At 47.2% G+C, this 18478-nt stretch overlaps 1 non-coding gene across 1 annotated transcript; it reads left to right on the top strand.

Moving 5' to 3' along the window:
* The first annotated feature begins 281 nt into the window (after window positions 1–281).
* On the top strand, window positions 282–387 carry LOC140854408 (small nucleolar RNA R71). Its single transcript, XR_012137623.1, has one exon. It is a non-coding gene; the product is annotated as a small nucleolar RNA R71 (small nucleolar RNA).
* Window positions 388–18478: the final 18091 nt, after the last annotated feature.

Here is an 18478-nt window from a genome sequence, read left to right as displayed (position 1 = left end):
TAGAAGACGATCTAATTTTTGGGACAGTTCATCTACCTTTTGATGGATATCTATGGCATTTCCTACTTCATATATTCCACCTCTTTTTGAGTTTAACATGGGTTTATCTCTAATAGAGGCAGACATATGATGTAATAAATTTTCACTTAAAATTTCAAACAGTTGCCATGCCTCATCCTCACTTTTCAGCATAAATGTCCCACTGCATGATGCATCGACCATTTGTCGATGTCTTTCAGAGAGCCCATCATAAAAATATTGAATTAACTGCCACTTGGGTACAGCATGGTGGAGACATTTTCTAATAAGGTCTTTTAATCTCTCCCATGTTTCATGAAACATTTCTCCATCTAATTGGGAAAAATTAGTTATGGCTTTCCTTATTTGATTAGTTTTTTCTATGGGAAAATATTTCTTGAGAAACTCTCCTTGCAGCTGGTCCCAGGTTGATATAGTCATGGAATCCAAAGTATGTAGCCAGTATTTGGCTTTGTCCTTAAGTGAAAAAGAGAATAATTTCAACCTAAGAGCATCATCGGAGAAGTTGTGAATTTTGACAGTTGAGCATATCTCAAGAAATTCTTCAAGATGTTTATAAGGGTCTTCATTACTAAGTCCATAAAATGAAAGTAACATTTGGATTATACTGGACTTAATTTCATATTGAGTGGCCTCCACAGGGGGCACTTGAATACAAGGAGAGTAGGTATATGTGGAAGGAGTAAAGTACTCCTTCAATTGCTTGGGTGGATCATTCTCCTGATTTCGGTCCATCTTTTTATGTCTGTTGGCTCTAAGGGTTCTTTCTATTTCTGGATCAAAAGGTTGGATTTCTGGTCGTAACGATCTACGGTCAAGCATACACCTTACAATTATACTGTAGAGCACACACAGAATTTTTTTTTTTTTATAATATATATTTTTATAATAAAGTGAGAAAAGAATGAAGAAAATCTAAAGAGAAGAACCTAAGAATCTTAAATCTATGAAAAGGGAGAAATTAATTAATGTTTAGATGTTAATTGCAATCAACTTAAACAATCATAGACTCTCTATCCTAAGGTTAACTTAGATCTAGACAGCTCCTAACTTTCAAGATTGCTTTTGAGCACTCCAAGCTCAAGACTGACTAACTAACTCGGCCAGGTAAGTGTAAGATGTGGGAGGTTCCCTGCTCATTGCTTTCCTTAGACACCAACTAAGTTGGTCAGGTCAGTCAACGGAACCAATTGAAAACCACTTTCTTTAACCACTTGCCTTAGACACCGAGCAATTAACCAATCCGCACTCGGTTCAACTCTAGAGCTTTCTTATCCTATTGAGCTCGAAATTCCTAGGGCTGATGTCTAGTTGATTTTAAATTAAGGTCTAGGTTATGCAAATGCAAGGGAGTGATTTGTGGGCCAAGGAAGGGTGATCAAATCCCCACCTTATCTGGTTAATGGGTTATTGCCCTTAAGATTAATTATGGAGATGCAATGCAAAGAAACAAGGTGTCCAATCAAGTTAGAAATTTTTATATTTGAGGTTACGCTATTTTAGTTAAGTGTTACGAAATGTCAGTGGTTTTTTTTTATATAATTTTATCTTTTTATATATTTTTTTTTAAATTTTTTTTAGTTTTGCAAGAAAATAAATTTAAGTGATTAAGTCTAAAAAATAATAAATCACTGGGCTATGAAAAGTAGCAAATTATTCTAAGCAGCAAAATTCCTAAGTAGTAAATTAGTTATGCAAGGTAATTCTATAATTATGCAAATAAGATTATCTAGCTAGAAAGCACTGAAAAAAAAAAATTTAAAACGAGAAATAAAAATTGAAAAGTATTTTTTTTTTAAAAAATTTTTTTTTTTTCAATTTTTTAATTCAACCGTGCCAAGATCCCCGGCAACGGCGCCAAAATTTGATGCGTAGTTATTGATAGCACCAAAAATAACTCTACTCACTACGTAGGTAGGATGAGTCAAGATCGTATCCTCAGGGACCTTGGGCTAAGTTGAGATTGCAAGATGAAAGAAAGAAGCGTTGTTTTTGATTTAGAAAATAAATTATCTTAAAATTGAAGTAATTAGAGAATAAAGAACTTGGGAGTTTTGAATTAATTTGCACTAGCAGAGTTGTATCTCTTTTTTTTAACTAAATAGATATGATTAATCTTAGAAAAAATATCTGTCTTTCTTCGGCACGCTCCGTACATGTAGATCACGGCGCGTCTCCAGAAAGTACTAGGTAAACAACTCTTCTTTCCTCGGCACGCCCCGTACCCGTAGATCACGGCGCGTCTCCGGAAAGTAAAAGTTATTCCTAATATTAATCTAACAAGAAAGCATAAATAAAAGCATATGAAAGGGAGCAAATAAAGAACTATGATAATTTAAATAAAAAGCATAATCTTTATTGCATATAAAGAAATACAGAAAATTTTAGAACAATAAACCATCTCTGTGTCATTACAAAATTTCTTCTCCACTCTCGAGACTGCTAGCCTAGCTGCTCATGAAGTAGTCTCTTTCTATTCCTCTATGCAAGGTTCTAGAAGAATTTCTGGGCTCTCCCCTCCAATGAGAGTACAAAAGTCTTTTTATAGGTGTTAGGAGGGAGGAGTTTTACATGATTTTCCGATGTGGGACTAAAAAAAATACAAATCTTTCAAAATATTTCTAAATATTATTTTTTTCCTTATTTTGAACTTGTCTGCCGTGCGCCCACACCCGCGTCAGCGCCCGTCCCGCGTCCACGCCGCATCCCGCGTCCACGCCGCGTCCCGCGTGTTCACGCGCGCCCACGAGCCCATGCTGCCCACATTCACGCGCCAGCTTTCTTTTGTTTTGAATTCACGTCAAACCGCACCCAAAGCTTTTGAATTCACGTGAAACCGCCCAGAGAAAATCAACGTGAACCACCTTTTCACATACCAAAAAGAAACTTTTGTTTCTTTACAATGACATCTGTATCCTTTTGGATTCCTTGCATAGTATCTTCATTTTTTATAATACCGGATGCGTCTTTCTTTTATTTTAATTTTATTTTAAGTCTAAATTTCTTCAAACTTGAGTCTTTTTGATCTATGAATCGGACTCTTTGTATCGACGATCATCTTTCCTGTAAAATATAAAAAAAATATCAAATTTTTAATAAATAAAATAAATTAAATATGATTTTCTATTTTAAATGACTTAAATTATGTGTTTATCAATACTTCAGATCGGCGATAGAGCAAAGGTTGCTGCATTGGCCATTAGCACTTATCCTCTTTAATTACTGTCTGGTATTATATTAGATTTGAAAGACTGTTATTATGTTCCTGTAGCTAGTCAAAATTTAATTTTCATATATGTACTAACACAGGAAGGTTTTGAAATTAGTTTTAAATAAAGATTTTTATTTCATTTATTTATGAAATAAATTGATTATACTAGGTCATTTAATTGATAGTCTTTATCACTTGCATGTTGATCAGAATGTAAACCTAAACGAGCAAATAGTGAGTGCCATAGATCGAAAGAGATCCAGAGATGAAATTAATCAGAAGTACTTGTGGCACCATAGACTAGGCCATATTGGAGAGGACAGGATAAATAGACTGAAAAAGAATGAGATCCTTAGCTCTGTTAACCCAGAGTCATATCTAGCTTGCGAATCCTGTCTTCGAAAAAAAATAGCCAAGTTACCCTTTATAGGACATGAGAAAAGGGCCACAGAGCTACTTGCCCTGGTACACACCAATGTATGTGGGTCATTTGATATGCAGGTTAGGGGTGATTATACCTACATCATTATCTTTATTGATGATTTGTCTGGGTATGGATATGTGTATCTCATGAAACAAAAGTCTGAGGCCTTTGAAAAGTTCAAAAAATTCAGACATGAAGTAGAAAAGCAGATAGGCAAACCCATTAAGGTTCTTCGATCTGATCGAGAAGGTGAATATTCTAGTCAAAAAATTTTGGGATATCTTAAGAACAATGGTATAGTCTCTCAATGGACGCCTCCTGAAATACCTCAGCTCAACGGGATATTCGAAAGGAGAAACAGGATCCTATTAGATATGGTTAGATCCATGATGAGCTTCACTGATCTATTCTTATTTTTTTAGAGACATGCCTTGTTAACTGTCATTCACTTATTGAATAGGGTTCCATCAAAGTCTGTTCCTACCACATCGTATGAGATATGGTTTGATAAGAAGCCGAGTGTGGGTTATCTTAAGACTTAGGGATGTCTGGCCTATGTCAAGAGACAGATGGCAGATAAGTTAGAGAATAGATCTGTTATAGCTTGCTTTATAGGGTATCCGAGAGAATCCATGGGATACTACTTCTACTTTCCATAAGACCATAATGTGATTGTGAGCCGAAACATCATATTCCTAGAAAAATAGTTTATGCAGGATGGCAATAGTGGGAGGTTAGTGGAGCTCGAAGAGAAAGTCTCTAAAGAGTCAAGAGCTATAGATCCTCAGAAACTCATAGTCCATGAGCCAGTAGTTGATGTTCCTCTACCACCTCGTAGATCTAGCAGGATCTTCCGACCTTCTGAAAGGTACATGGGTATGCTTACAGAAGAAGTAAAGAAAATGTTCCTTATGGGAGATAAGGGTCATAGTAATGATCCTACCATCTTTGACGAGGCAATGTTTGACATCGATTTCGAGAAATGATTAGATGCTATGAAGTCAGAAATTGACTCGATGCACTTGAACCAAGTCTGGACCTTAGTGGATCCACCTGAGGGTATTATACCCATTGGGTGTAAATGGATCTACAAAAGGAAGATAGGTACCGATGGTAAGATAGAGACCTATAAAGCTAGGCTTGTGCATAAAGGTTATAGTCAGCATGAGGATATTGACTATCAGAAAATCTTCTCGCCCATAACCATGCTGAAATCCATCTGCACTCTGCTTACTGTTGTAGCTTACTATGATTATGAAATCTAGCAGATAGATGTGAAAACTACCTTCTTGAATTGATAGCTTGAAGAAGATATCTATATGGAGTAGCCTATAAGTTTCACATCCGGAGATGGCGATCACAGAGTCTGCAAGCTGCAAAGGTGCATATATGGATTAAAGCAGGCTTCTCAAAGTTGGAACAATTATTTTGATGAAGCAATAAAATCGTTTGATTTCATCAAAAATGAAGAGGAACCTTGTGTGTACAAGAGGATCAGTGGGAGTGCGATCACTTTCCTCATAGTGTACATGGATGATATTCTTCTTATTGAGAATGACATTCCCATGCTGACCACAGTCAAAATATGGTTGTCCAAGAAATTCTCTATGAAAGATCTAGGGGAAGAATCCTATATTTTTTGAATAAAGGTCTATAGGGATAGACTTAAACAGATGCTTGGCCTATCACAAAAGCTGTACATAGAGAAGGTGTTGAAGAGGTTCAACATGAAAAATTCTAAGAGAGATCTCTTACCTCTTTGGCATGGTATTAGTCTCTCCAAGATGATGTGTTCGATAATATCTGAGAAAGTGCAGTGCATGAGTAAGATTCTTTATACCTCAGCCATAGGGAGCCTCATGTATATTATGCTATATACTCGACCTGATATTGCCCTTGCTGTGAGTGTCACAAGCAGATATCAGTCGAATCTAGATGAGGAGCACTGGATAGCTGTGAAGAACATCCTTAAGTACTTGAGAAGGACTAAGGATTTGTTCTTGATCTTTGGAGGTGATTCTGAGTTGCGAGTTGAGGGGTATACTGACTCAGACTTCATGTCTGATCTTGATGATAGAAAATCTAAGTCAGAATATGTGTTCATTTGCAATGATGGCATAATTAGCTGGAAGAGTTTCAAGCAACCCATCATAGCGGATTCGACCATGGAGGCTGAGTATGTCGCTGCTTCGGATGCTACAAAGGAAGGCTTCTGGTTCAAGAAGTTCATCATGAAATTTGAGATTATGATATCGAATACCATATTACTGTACTGCGATAACAATGGAGCCATAGCACTTGCTGAGGAACCGAGGTCTCATCAGAAATCTAAGCATATCAAGTGGCAATTTTATATCATACGCGACTACCTCGAAAAGAAATATATCGAGGTACAAAGAGTAGACTCCACGGATAACGTGGCAGACTCGCTGACTAAGCAGTTGAGCCAACCGAAAATAAAAGTCCATCTTGAGAAGATGGGACTTAGATTTATGACCAATTGGCTTTAGTTCAAGTAGGAGATTGTTAGATGTATGTCCTAGAAGCCAATATAGCTGACATATTATAATAAATCTAAGATATAATTTTATATTTAATATATTGATATAATCAATAAAAGAGAAAGTTCTTTTTCATTCAAGGGTAATGTATCCTTGAATCATCCATGAAATTAGTTTTGATACATATTCTCAAGGTGTTGAGAATTAGAAACATATATTTAATTCCTATATGCTCCTTGTCATAGAATCATCATAAGGATGATATAGATCCAGATAGACTGGCACAAAAATTGCTTCCTTCGAGATAGATGGGTTTCTAGTCTATTATGTAGAGAAACAGGACGACAAGTGCTCGTAGTTGTTAGAGAATAACTAATACTAGGCAAGACCATACGAGAGATCACTTAGATTTCTATTCGATCATTAGTGATCATCTCGATGCTGTAGTTGTATGACTGATTTTTTGATTTGAGATGGTATTGCTATTCACAGTGAGGCTGTTGGAGTTTGACTGACACATAAATATGAATCTCAATGAGCTTTTGTAGTAGATGTTGGTGATAGTTGGTCCACTATAGGGGTGGGGTGCACATCAAGATAGGATCTATTGACTTTGATAGAGAGAAGTAGTCCTATGAGATTTGAGAGGTTAAGTCCAAAAGTCTGTAGCCACAGCAATGTGATTGATGGAAAAGAGTTTTCATAATAGTCATAACTAAACTTAAGCTAATCGAATCTATCATATGGTTGATGCTGAGGTTTAATAATCTATCTATGATCTGCCATCTAATCGGAACTCACGATAGAGAGACTGAATCACATATTAACTATATTTAGAGGTTCATTTCAGTTCTACTGGATTGCCACTATATATTGATAGGTGTCACTGGTGGAGAGCTCACTAGGGTTGTTCTGGATCGACAATCCTTGTTGAGTTAGAGTGGAATTATTCTGACTCATTAAAAAGAGTTTCAATGATACGATGATGGAGATCATTGTATGTCTTAATACTAGATAGAGTTGAACTTATGGGGTCACACAATAAAGAAATTATGCCTGGAATAAGCAATTGAGCTTATGAAGTGTCAGTTGGATTTAAAGAAATCCATTGGGTTCATGATAACCTTACTAGCACATGGTTGGAACCAATTTTTTTTTCCATTGAGATTACTTATTTGATAAGATAATTCTAACTTAATTACCTACTAATAACCTATATGAATAAAATTTATGAGACTCCAATTATTGGGTATCTAAGGTTATGGATTATGTAAATTAAAGGTGCAAGTTCCTAATTAATTTTCTTGATAGTTATTTTTGGATGCCACCTTAATTTGATCAAGTTAGGTGTGTCCATTAATTAGAGAGCCTTTAGTTCTCCTATGGGGCATATCTTGGGTGTGTGTTGGGATGTCTAATTATGGGTGCAAAGGTTCCAATTGTTGGCGCCTATTGGTGCAAAAATCCGCTTGCGCCGGAGAAGCTGGAGTCGAGGGAGTCGCGGTCGCCGTCGAAAACTGCAAAGGAAGTCTAAACCAGAGGTGGGGTTGCTCCGGCAAGATCCTCCGACGTTCAAGTCAGTTCTCTGCCTCAACAAGAATGGAGTGCTCGAACGGAGAATTTAGCAGAGTTTTTAGGTAAAAATGAGAGCTTATAGAATAACATATCTGGGGTTTCCCTTTTATAGACGGAGGGGGCAACAGATTGATAGCGACGCCTGTAACCGTCTGGTAGTGGGCCGCCCAGAGTCAGAAGAAATTTATTGCGGAGGGTAGTGGAGTGAGATCGTGGCTATCACCGTGGCTCACCACGAGGAATCAGTTACGGAGACTGGAGCGACGTCCGCTGTTGTGACTCGTCAGGGAGTGGGGGACTCGCACAGAATCCGCCGCAGGGAGTGGAGCAGAGTCATGGCCGTTAATACGGCCTGCCAGGGAGTAATGGGGCTACGCAGGGTCCGCCGCAGAGAGTGGAGCAGTGGTGTCCGTTACTGTGGCTTGTCAGGGGATCCAGACTTGTTGGCCGAAGTTCGGTTGGAGTCGGTAGCGAGGCCCGGCACCCGTAGGAGTTTGGATGAGGTCTTCTTGCAGTTGGAGGTCGTAGGCGGAGTTTGGCTCCCATAGGAGTCCGAGCGGAGACTTCCTGCAATTGAAATAAAAAATGAAGTCCGGCTCCCGTAGGAGTCTGGACAAGGCTTACCAGCGGCAGAAGTCGTGGACGGAGCCCGGCTCCTGTAGGAGTCCAGGCGAAGTCTTCCTTGCTGCAGAAATTATGGACGGAGCCCGGCTCCCGTAGGAGTCCGGGCGAAGTCTTCCTTGCTGCAGAAATTATGGACGGAGCCCGGCTCCCGTAGGAGTCCGGGTGAAGTCTTCCTTGCTGCAGAAATTATGGACGGAGCCTGGCTCCCGTAGGAGTCCGGGCGAAGTCTTCCTTGCCGTAGAAATTGCGGATGGAGCCCGGCTCCCGTAGGAGTCCGGGCGAAGTCTTCCTTGCTGTAGAACTCACGGACGGAGCCTGGCTCCCGTAGGAGTCTGGGCGAAGTCTTCCTTGCTACAAAAATCATGGACGGAGCCCGGCTCCCGTAGGAGTCCGGGCGAAGTCTTCCTTGCTGTAGAACTCGCGGACGAAGCCTGGCTCCTGTAGGAGTCCGGGCGAAGTCTTCCTTGCTGTAGAACTCGCGGACGGAGCCCGGCTCCCGTAGGAGTCCGGACGAAGTCTTCCTTGCTGCCGAAATTGCGGGCGGAGCCCGGCTCCCGTAGGAGTCCGGGCGAAGTCTTCCTTGCTGCAGAAATTGTAGACAGAGCCCAGCTCCCGTAGGAGTCCAGGCGAAGTCTTCCTTACTGTAGAACTCACGGACGGAGCCCGGCTCCCGTAGGAGTCCGGGCGAAGTCTTCCTTGCTGTAGAACTCACGGACGGAGCCCGGCTCCCGTAGGAGTCCGGGCGAAGTCTTCCTTGCTGTAGAACTCACGGACGGAGCCCGGCTCCCGTAGGAGTCCGGGCGAAGTCTTCCTTGCTGCCGAAATCGCGGACGGAGCCCGGCTCCCGTAGGAGTCCAGGCGAAGTCTTCCTTGCTGCAGAAATCACGGACGGAGCCCGGCTCCCATAGGAGTCCGGGCGAAGTGACGGGGGTTCACCAACAGTTATCGAAAAATGAAAGAGACTCACGAGGGTCGACCCCGCCAAGAACTTCGACCGAGGGTATTTTATGCCCAACACCAGTCCTCCTACTTTCGAGTTTGAATTTCGAATGAAGTACAGAGAAGTTGTCGCAGCCGAAGTTCTACCCCTGATGTCCGGGCGCAACCGTCCTCGGATATGTCGGCATTTAATGCGCGCATGCCAGAGCCCTTTTTCCGATTATGGCGACCCGAAGAGTCTTTTCGGAACTCCCACCGAGATGTGATCTCAAGCATCGCGCCATGGAAATTTGCGAACAGTCAATCCTCGATAGTGGCAAGTGGGACACGCGGGACACGTGGCAAGCACCGGTTGGACTAAAGATGCCCGCCATCATAATTGCGCTAAGATCCGCTGCCTATTTAAACCCCCTACCCTTCCCTCGGGGCTTTACTCCGCCAAAAGGATGGCACCTTTCTTCCGTCTGAGAGCCTAGCTACTCAGCCACTCCCTCGGTGTCCCTGCCAACTCCGAGCATCCTCTGCACCGGTCTTTGCCGTCTTCAGCCCCCCGATTCCTCTCTAAGGGGTTTCCCCGCCATGTCCTCCACCCCGGAGGCCATCCTCAAGGGGATGTCGAGGGCTTGGAGGAAGGCAAGGAGGAGAATAGCGGTCCGTGAGTTCTCCGGTCATCGAGCGGCTGCTGAAGGTCTCCGTCGCTTCAAAGGGGGCTCGAGAAAGAATTCCTTCAACAACAGGGGTTTAATAACGGGGACCGTCGGTAAAGGTGTTCTGTCCGAGAATTTCGGAGTAGCAAGGCAGGGTGAAATCGGTCAGGAGGGCAGAGCTGTCGTCACGAGTTGTGGCGGGATCCTTGATGCCGTGGGGCCGAGGGACCAGAAGCGGTCGGCGTCGATGGTGGGGCAGTAAAGCTCGTTGCGGGGGCGGTGGAAGTAGCGCATGCCGACCTTGCTGAGGCATTTTGGACGGCGGCTGTCGCAGAGCATTCGGTGATGGCGCATATCTCTGGCACCACCGTTGCCTCCAGGGTGACTCCGGTTCTTCTTGAAACAGGTATTCGTCGCCGCTGTCGTTGCCCTTACTGCCCCCTAGAATCTATCCCATCCTTTTCCCCCTGGGGTTGGGACTTCAGAGATGGAGCAAAATGAGGCGGGGCGAGAGCCGATAGGCCTGCTACACGCACTGAAAAACGTGGCTGGGAAGGACAGAAACGGGAAGAGAAGTTTGCAGCTTGAAGCAGCCTCCTGTGTGTCCTTTCCAAGCCATGTTCTCAAGCCTTGTAATAATGTATTCTTTTCTGGCCCTCCGGGTCTTGTAACGTACATCTTGTTAGTTGAAAAATGAGAAGAAGATTTTGTTACCTCGTCCGCACCTTGCATCGAATTGTTGTCTGTCGAACTTCCTTCTTCTTCTTTCTTCTCTCTTCCCTTTTTTTTTTTTTTGACGTCGTCCTAAGGTCACCGGTGGCCCTTTTATCCGTGTTGAATTATCATTTGTCGAGCTCCTTTTCGACTTTTATGTCGTTCGAAGGTACCCGATTGCCATCGTATCAACCCATCTTTTCCGTCGGTGGCTGCAGGCTCGCCTGGGGCCATTCGGGTTTGGTGTCCCTCTCAGGGCTTGAGCTCGGAGGTCCGAGCTTCTGTCACCCTAAGGAAGTTGTCCTATTTTGCATCGAAAGCTTCCTTGAAAGCTGGGACTCCTGATGGGAGCCCCAATCTTTGCTGTGATAGGGTTCTCTGCACCTTGGACGCTGTTTGTTTTCCAATCGTCGCTGATGTGGTCCATCGCCTTCCCTTTTCTTTTCGCTTGGAATTTTTCTCCGCTCTCAGCGAGGCTACGGGAGTTCGGCTCTCGTAGGCGAAGTCAGGGTGAAGTTCGACTCCCGTGGGAGTCTGGACGAAGATCACCAGCAATTGAAGTTGGTGACGAAGCCCGACTCCCGTAGGAGTCCGGACGGAATCCTCCCTGTGATTGGAGTCGCAGACGGAGCCCGACTCCCGTAGGAGTCCAGGCGGAGTCTTCCTGCAATTAAAGTAAGGTGCGAAGTCCGGCTCTCGTAGGAGTCCGGACGAAGTCCTCCTTGCGGTAGAAGTTGCGGACGGAGCTCGGCTCCCGTAGGAGTCTGGGCCTTCGACTTTGCTCAATCTAGGGCGAGGTTCTCCTCCTATCCTTAGCAGGGCTGTGGGGGCATGTATGGGCGTTGCAGGGCCCCTCCCTCCATCCGGTGTAAATGGAACCGGACCTTCGACTTTGCTCAAGTTAGGGCGAGGTTCTCCTTCTGTCCCTAACAGGGCTGTGGGGGCGCATATGGGCATTGCAGGGCCTCTCCCCCCATCCGATCTAAATGGAACCGGGCCTTCGACTTTGCTCAAGTTAGGGCGAGGTTCTCCTCCTGTCCCTAACAGGGCTGTGGGGGCGCATATGGGTGTTGCAGGGCCTCTCCCCCCATCCTGTCTAAATGGAACCGGGCCTTCGACTTTGCTCAAGTTAGGGCGAGGTTCTCCTCCTGTCCCTAACAGGGCTGTGGGGGCGCATATGGGCGTTGCAGGGCCTCTCTCCCCATTCGGTCTAAATGGAACCGGGCCTTCGACTTTGCTCAAGTTAGGGCGAGGTTCTCCTCCTATCCCTAACAGGGCTGTGGGGGCGCATATGGGCGTTGCAGGGCCTCTCCCTCCATCCGATCTAAATGGAACCGGGCCTTCGACTTTGCTCAAGTTAGGGCGAGGTTCTCCTTTTGTCCCTAACAGGGCTGTGGGGGTGCATATGGGCGTTGCAGGGCCTCTCCCCCCATCGGTCTAAATGGAACCGGGCCTTTGACTTTGTCGGGACGAGGTTTCCCTTTCATTTTTGATATAGTTTGTTTGAATTGTCCGAAGACATATAGGTATGCAATTTTCAATTAAAATGAAGTTACTGATAGTACATCCGTAAGTTTTTCGAGCTCCACGGTCGCGGGAGGTCGGCTCCTCCGAGTTCCTTAAGATAATAAGTTTCGGGTCGGACTACTTCTTTGACTTCATACGGTCCTTTCTAGTTTGGGGCGAGTTTCCCTCGGTCCTGAGGTTGCGAGACAGCGGCTCGTCGAAGCACTAGATCTCCCGCTCTAAAGGCTTTGTTCTTGACCCGGGCGTTGTAATATCGAGCGACTTTCTGTCTGTAGGCTGCCATTCGAACCTGAGCTATCTCCCGTCTTTCTTCCAGCAGGTCGAGGTTGGCTCTAAGACTTTGCGAATTTTGATGTTCGTCAAACGCCATGACTCGTGCCGACGGGAGTTTAAGCTCGATTGGGATGACGGCTTCCGCACCGAAGGCTAAAGCAAAAGGGGTCTCCCCTGTAGGTAGCCTCTGGGTAGTTCGATATGCCCACAACACATGATAAAGTTCGTCCGCCCAAGTTTCCCTCGCTTTTTCAAGCCTTGTTTTAATCCCCTGCAAAAGGGTTCTGTTGGTCACCTCAGCTTCGCCGTTCGTTGGGGATGAACTACTGATGTGAAGTTGTGGGAGATGTTTAGATCTTCATAGAATTCGACGAATTTTGCTCCCGCAAATTACCATCCATTATCAGTGATTAGGGTTCTAGGCAGACCGAACCTACACACGATCGACTTCCAGACGAAATCTTGTACTTTTGCTTCTGTGATTTTCGCTAGTGGTTCGGCTTCAACCCATTTGGTGAAGTAGTCGATCGCTACAAGGAGAAACTTTCTTTGCCCAGATGCCATGGGGAAGGGGCCAAGTATGTCCATCCCCCATTGTGGAAAAGGCCATGGGGCACTCAAGGGTGTGAGCTCGGTGGCGGGCTGTCTCTGGACGTTGGCGTATCTCTGGCATCGGTCACACTTTTTGACATATTCAATCGAATCATGATGCATCGTTGGCCAGTAATATCCTTGGTGGAGCAACTTGTGGGATAAAGATCTAGCCCCCAAATAGTTTTCGTAAATTTCTTCATGTACTTCCCACAAGGCGTAGTCAGCTTCCGAGGGTCGGAGACATTTCAAGAGGGGCAAGGAGTATGATCTCTTATACAATTTGCCCTCATAAAGGATGTACCGGGAGGCTTGATTTCAGAGTTTTCGAGCTTCCTTCGCATCCTGGGGGAGAACTCCATCTCTGAGATAGATTATCAGTGGGTCGACCTAGCTGGGCTCGTGGTCAATCTCCATCACAGGCCACGATTCTTCTGTACTCGAGTGTTTTAGAACTTCAAAGAGGATGCCTTTGGGCAATTCGGTCGGAGCCGACGTCGCCAGCTTGGAGAGAAGGTCAGCCCTGGTATTTTCCAACCTTGGGATCTGTCTAATGTTGAAGCTGTTAAAGGCGGGGGTGAGCTCCTTTACCTTCTCAAGGTATTTGGCCATACTGTCCTCCCGTGCTTCGTAACTCCCGCTGACCTGCCCCACCACCAGCTGAGAGTCACTGTGCACCCGGAGCTGACTTATTCCCAGCTCTCTGGCGATCCTTAGTCCTGCGATCAGAGCTTCGTATTCCGCTCCATTATTTGTTGCGGGAAACTCGAAACGTAGAGCGTATTCCACGATGACTTCCTCCGGACTGACCAAGATCAGGCCCGCACCTGCGCCTAACATGTTGGAAGATCCATCCACATAGAGGGCCCAAAAGCGATTAGCGGGATCGGCCTCTTCTTCGGGGGAGTTCGGTTGGGATTTCAGGTCGTCAACTTCGCTTTGTTCAGGTTCAGCCTCCTCTGGGATGGTACACTCTACTATAAAATCTGCCAGTATTTGGGCCTTTACTGCTGGCCTGGGTCGATAGTGGATGTCGAATTCCGTGAGCTCGATCGCCCATTTCGCCATCCTCCCGGAGGTGTCCGCCCGGTGCAAAACCGCCTTGATTGGTTGGTTGGTGAGTAGCGTCACGGTGTGCCCTTGAAAGTAGGGTCGGAGTCTCCGGGCTGCAATCAACAAGGCGTAAGTCAATTTTTCTAGTTTGGTGTACCTGGTCTCGGCGTCCCTCAATGCGTGGCTAACATAGTAGATCGGCCGCTGGACTTTCATCTCTTCCTTGACAAGGACGGTTGCGAGGGCCATGGGAGAGACCGCCAGGTATAAAAATAGCTCCTCCCCAGGCTCAGGCTTTGCCAACAGCGGGGGTGATCCAAGGTAGCTCCTTAATTCTTCGAACGCCTGTTGGCACTCAGAGGTCCAACAGAAGTTCTTCGGCTGCTTGAGGGTTTGAAAGAAGGGCAAGCACCGTTCGACCGACCTTGCGACGAAGCGATTAAGGGCCGCTATCCTCCCCGTGAGGCGCTGAACCTCTTTTATCGACTTTGGGGCGGCCATCTCCTGGATGGCGTGAATTTTCTCTGGATTGGCCTCGATCCTGCACCCTGATACCATGAAGCCCAGGAACTTTCCTGAGGTTATGCCGAAAGCGCATTTAGTTGGGTTCAGCTTCATTCTATATTTTTGGAGAGCGTCGAAGGTCTCCTCGAGGTCGGCGATATGATCTCTGAAAGATTTACTTTTTACGAGCATGTCGTCCACGTAGACCTCCATGTTACGATCGATCTGCTCCTTGAAGATTTTGTTCACCAACCGCTGGTAGGTTGCGCCCGCATTCTTGAGGCCGAAAGGCATGACCCTGTAACAGTAAAGGCCACGATTAGTGATGAAAGCTGTCTTTTCTTCATCTTCCGACGCCATTCTAATTTGATTATAGCTAGAGAACGCATCCATGAAGGTGAGAAGCTCATGGCCCGAGGTCGCGTCCACCAGTTGATCGATTCTGAGAAGGGGGTAGCTGTCCTTCGGACAGGCCTTATTCAGCTTTTTGAAGTCTATGCACATCCTCCACTTGCCGTTTACCTTTTTGACCAGGACAACGTTGGAAATCCAATCAGGATAATTGACTTCCTTAATGAATCTGGCCTTAAGGAGCTTATCCACTTCCTCGGCTATCGCCTTCTGCCTCTCCGGAGCATGACTTCAGATTTTCTCTTTCATCGGTCGATGCTTTGGATCGATGGCCAGATGATGCTCCATGACTTTCGTGTCGATCCCCGGCATGTCTGCTGGAACCCAAGCGAAAACGTCCGCATTCTTTTGTAGAAAATCAATGAGACACGTCCGCACCTCCTCCCCTAGGTTGGAGCCGATCATTGCTACATGCTCCGCGTTCCCGTCATTCAAAGGGATTGGTACCAGATCTTCGATTGGGGCACCCCTATCTTCGGTGAGGTCATCGCGAGCATCCAGTCCATCGACGGGGCAGGAGTCAGATTGATCGCCTCTTTGCAAGGCTATATTGTAGCAGTGTCTGGCCAGGGCTTGGTCTCCCCGGACCTCTCCGGTCTCCTGGTTGGTGAGGAACTTCAACTTCAAATGGTAGGTCGATACGACAGCTCGGAGAGCATTGAGGCCAGGTCGGCCGAGGATTGCATTATAGGCGGATGGCGCCTTCACCACCAAGAAATTCACCAGAGCCCTGGATTGCCTTGGATATTGACCTGCGGCCACAGTCAAAGTTATTATTCCTTCCGTCGGAACGGCGTCGCCGGTAAACCCTACCAAGGGGGAGCTAATCAGCCTCAGATGACCGTCAAGAGTGGACATTCTTGAAAAGGCGTCGTAGAACAAGATGTCGGCCGAACTTTCATTGTCGACAAGAATGCGACGGACGTCATAATTTGCTATATTCAAGAAAACTATGACCGCATCGTTATGAGGGAATTGGACTCCCTGAGTGTCTTCTTCGGTAAAGGTTATGGGCTCTTCAGTCTTTTGTCGCTTGGGGGATACAGCCGGTATGTTGGTCGTTTCCTGTCGGGATCCTCCCGAGATGGTATTGGCGGAATCCGTCGGAGGCCGATCGTCCGGCCACCCCATGCTAGCGACCATAGCCGGAGAATGCGGGGCCTGGGAAACCAAAGGCGAGACCGGGGTCCGAGATATGGCTGCGGAGGCCGTGGGTAGCTGTGCGGATGCTTCGCGAGAAGGCATCAGGCGAGGATCCCATGGGGGAAAGAAGGAGTGGGTGCCAGAGGAGACGATCGAAGGTGGCTCCATTGAGCGCTCCTTTAAGAATAAGGGAACTGTGAAGGTTTAAGCCCTTCCTCTAGCGCCAATCCTGTTGGTGCAAAAATCTGCTTGCGCCGGAGAAGCTGGAGTCGAGGGAGTCGCGGTCGCCGTCGGGACCTACAAAGGAAGTCTAAACCGGAGGTGGGATTGCTCCGGCAAGATCCTCTGACGCTCAAGTCAGTTCTCTTCCTCAACAAGAATGGAGTGCTCGAACGGAGAATTTAGCAGAGTTTTTAGGTAAAAATGAGAGCTTATAGAATAACGTATCTGGGGTTTTCCTTTTATAGACGGAGGGGGCAACAGATTGATAGCGATGCCTGTAACCGTCTGGTAGTGGGCCGCCCAGAGTCAGGAGAAATTTATTGCGGAGGGTAGTGGAGTGGGATCGTGGCTATCACCGTGGCTCGCCACGTGGAATCAGTTACGGGGACTGGAGCGGCATCCACTGTCGTGACTCGTCAGGGAGTGGAGCAGAGTCATGGCCGTTAATACGAACTGCCAAGGAGTAATGGGGCTACGCAGGGTCCGCCGTAGAGAGTGGAGCAGTGGTGTCCGTTACTGTGGCTTGTCAGGGGATCCAGACTTGTTGGCCGAAGTTCGGTTGGAGTCGGTAGCGAGGCCCGGCACCCGTAGGAGTTTGGATGAGGTCTTCTTGCAGTTGGGGGTCGTAGGCGGAGTTCGGCTCCCGTAGGAGTCCGAGCGGAGACTTCCTGCAATTGAAATAAAAAATGAAGTCCGGCTCCCGTAGGAGTCTGGACAAGGCTTACCAGTGGCAGAAGTCGTGGATGGAGCCCGGCTCCTGTAGGAGTCCGGGCGAAGTCTTCCTTGCTGTAGAAATTATGGATGGAGCCCGGCTCCCGTAGGAGTCCGGGCGAAGTCTTCCTTGCTTCAGAAATTATGGACGGAGCCCGGCTCCCGTAGGAGTCCGGGTGAAGTCTTTCTTGCTGCAGATATTATGGACGGAGCCCGGCTCCCATAGGAGTCCGGGCGAAGTCTTCCTTGCCGTAGAAATCGCGGACGGAGCCCAGCTCCTGTAGGAGTCCGGGCGAAGTCTTTCTTTCTGTAGAACTCACGGATGGAGCCCGGCTCCCGTAGGAGTCCTGGCGAAGTCTTCCTTGCTGCAAAAATCATGGACGGAGCCCGGCTCCCGTAGGAGTCCGGGCGAAGTCTTCCTTGCTGTAGAACTAGCGGACGGAGCCTGGCTCCCGTAGGAGTCCGGGCGAAGTCTTCCTTGCTGTAGAACTCGCGGACGGAGCCCGGCTCCCGTAGGAGTCCGGACGAAGTCTTCCTTGCTGTAGAACTCGCGGACGGAGCCTGGCTCCCGTAGGAGTCCGGGCGAAGTCTTCCTTGCTGCAGAAATTATGGACGGAGCCCGGCTCCCGTAGGAGTCCGGGCGAAGTCTTCCTTGCCGTAGAAATCGCGGACGGAGCCCAGCTCCCGTAGGAGTCTGGGCGAAGTCTTTCTTGCTGTAGAACTCGCGGACGGAGCCCGGCTCCCGTAGGAGTCCGGGCGAAGTCTTCCTTGCTGCAGAAATCACGGACGGAGCTCGGCTCCCGTAGGAGTCCGGGCGAAGTCTTCCTTGCTGTAGAACTCGCGGACGGAGCCCGGCTCCCGTAGGAGTCCGGGCGAAGTCTTCCTTGCTGTAGAACTCGCAGACGGAGCCCGGCTCCAGTAGGAGTCCGGGCGAAGTCTTCCTTGCTGCCGAAATCGCGGGTGGAGCCCGGCTCCCGTAGGAGTCCGGGCGAAGTCTTCCTTGCTGTAGAACTCGCGGACGGAGCCTGGCTCCCGTAGGAGTCCGGGCGAAGTCTTCCTTGCTGTAGAACTCGCGGACGGAGCCTAGCTCCCGTAGGAGTCCGGGCGAAGTCTTCCTTGCTGCCAAAATCGCGGACGGAGCCCGGCTCCCGTAGGAGTCCGGGCGAAGTCTTCCTTGCTGCAGAATTCGCGGACGGAGCCCGGCTCCCGTAGGAGTCCGGGCGAAGTGACGGGGGTTCACCAACAGTTGTCGAAAAACGGAAGAGACTCGCGAGGTTCGACCCTACCAAGAACTTCGGCCGAGGGTATTTTATCCCCAACAGCGCCTAAAGGGTCTCCTAAAATATGTTGGATAACTTAAATTAATAAG

This window comes from Elaeis guineensis, chromosome 16 (assembly GCF_000442705.2).
Source record: "Elaeis guineensis isolate ETL-2024a chromosome 16, EG11, whole genome shotgun sequence".
NCBI classification, from domain to species: domain Eukaryota; kingdom Viridiplantae; phylum Streptophyta; class Magnoliopsida; order Arecales; family Arecaceae; genus Elaeis; species Elaeis guineensis.
The sequence above is the reverse complement of the archived record's forward strand: the minus strand, read 5'-3'. Positions and strand labels throughout refer to the sequence as shown.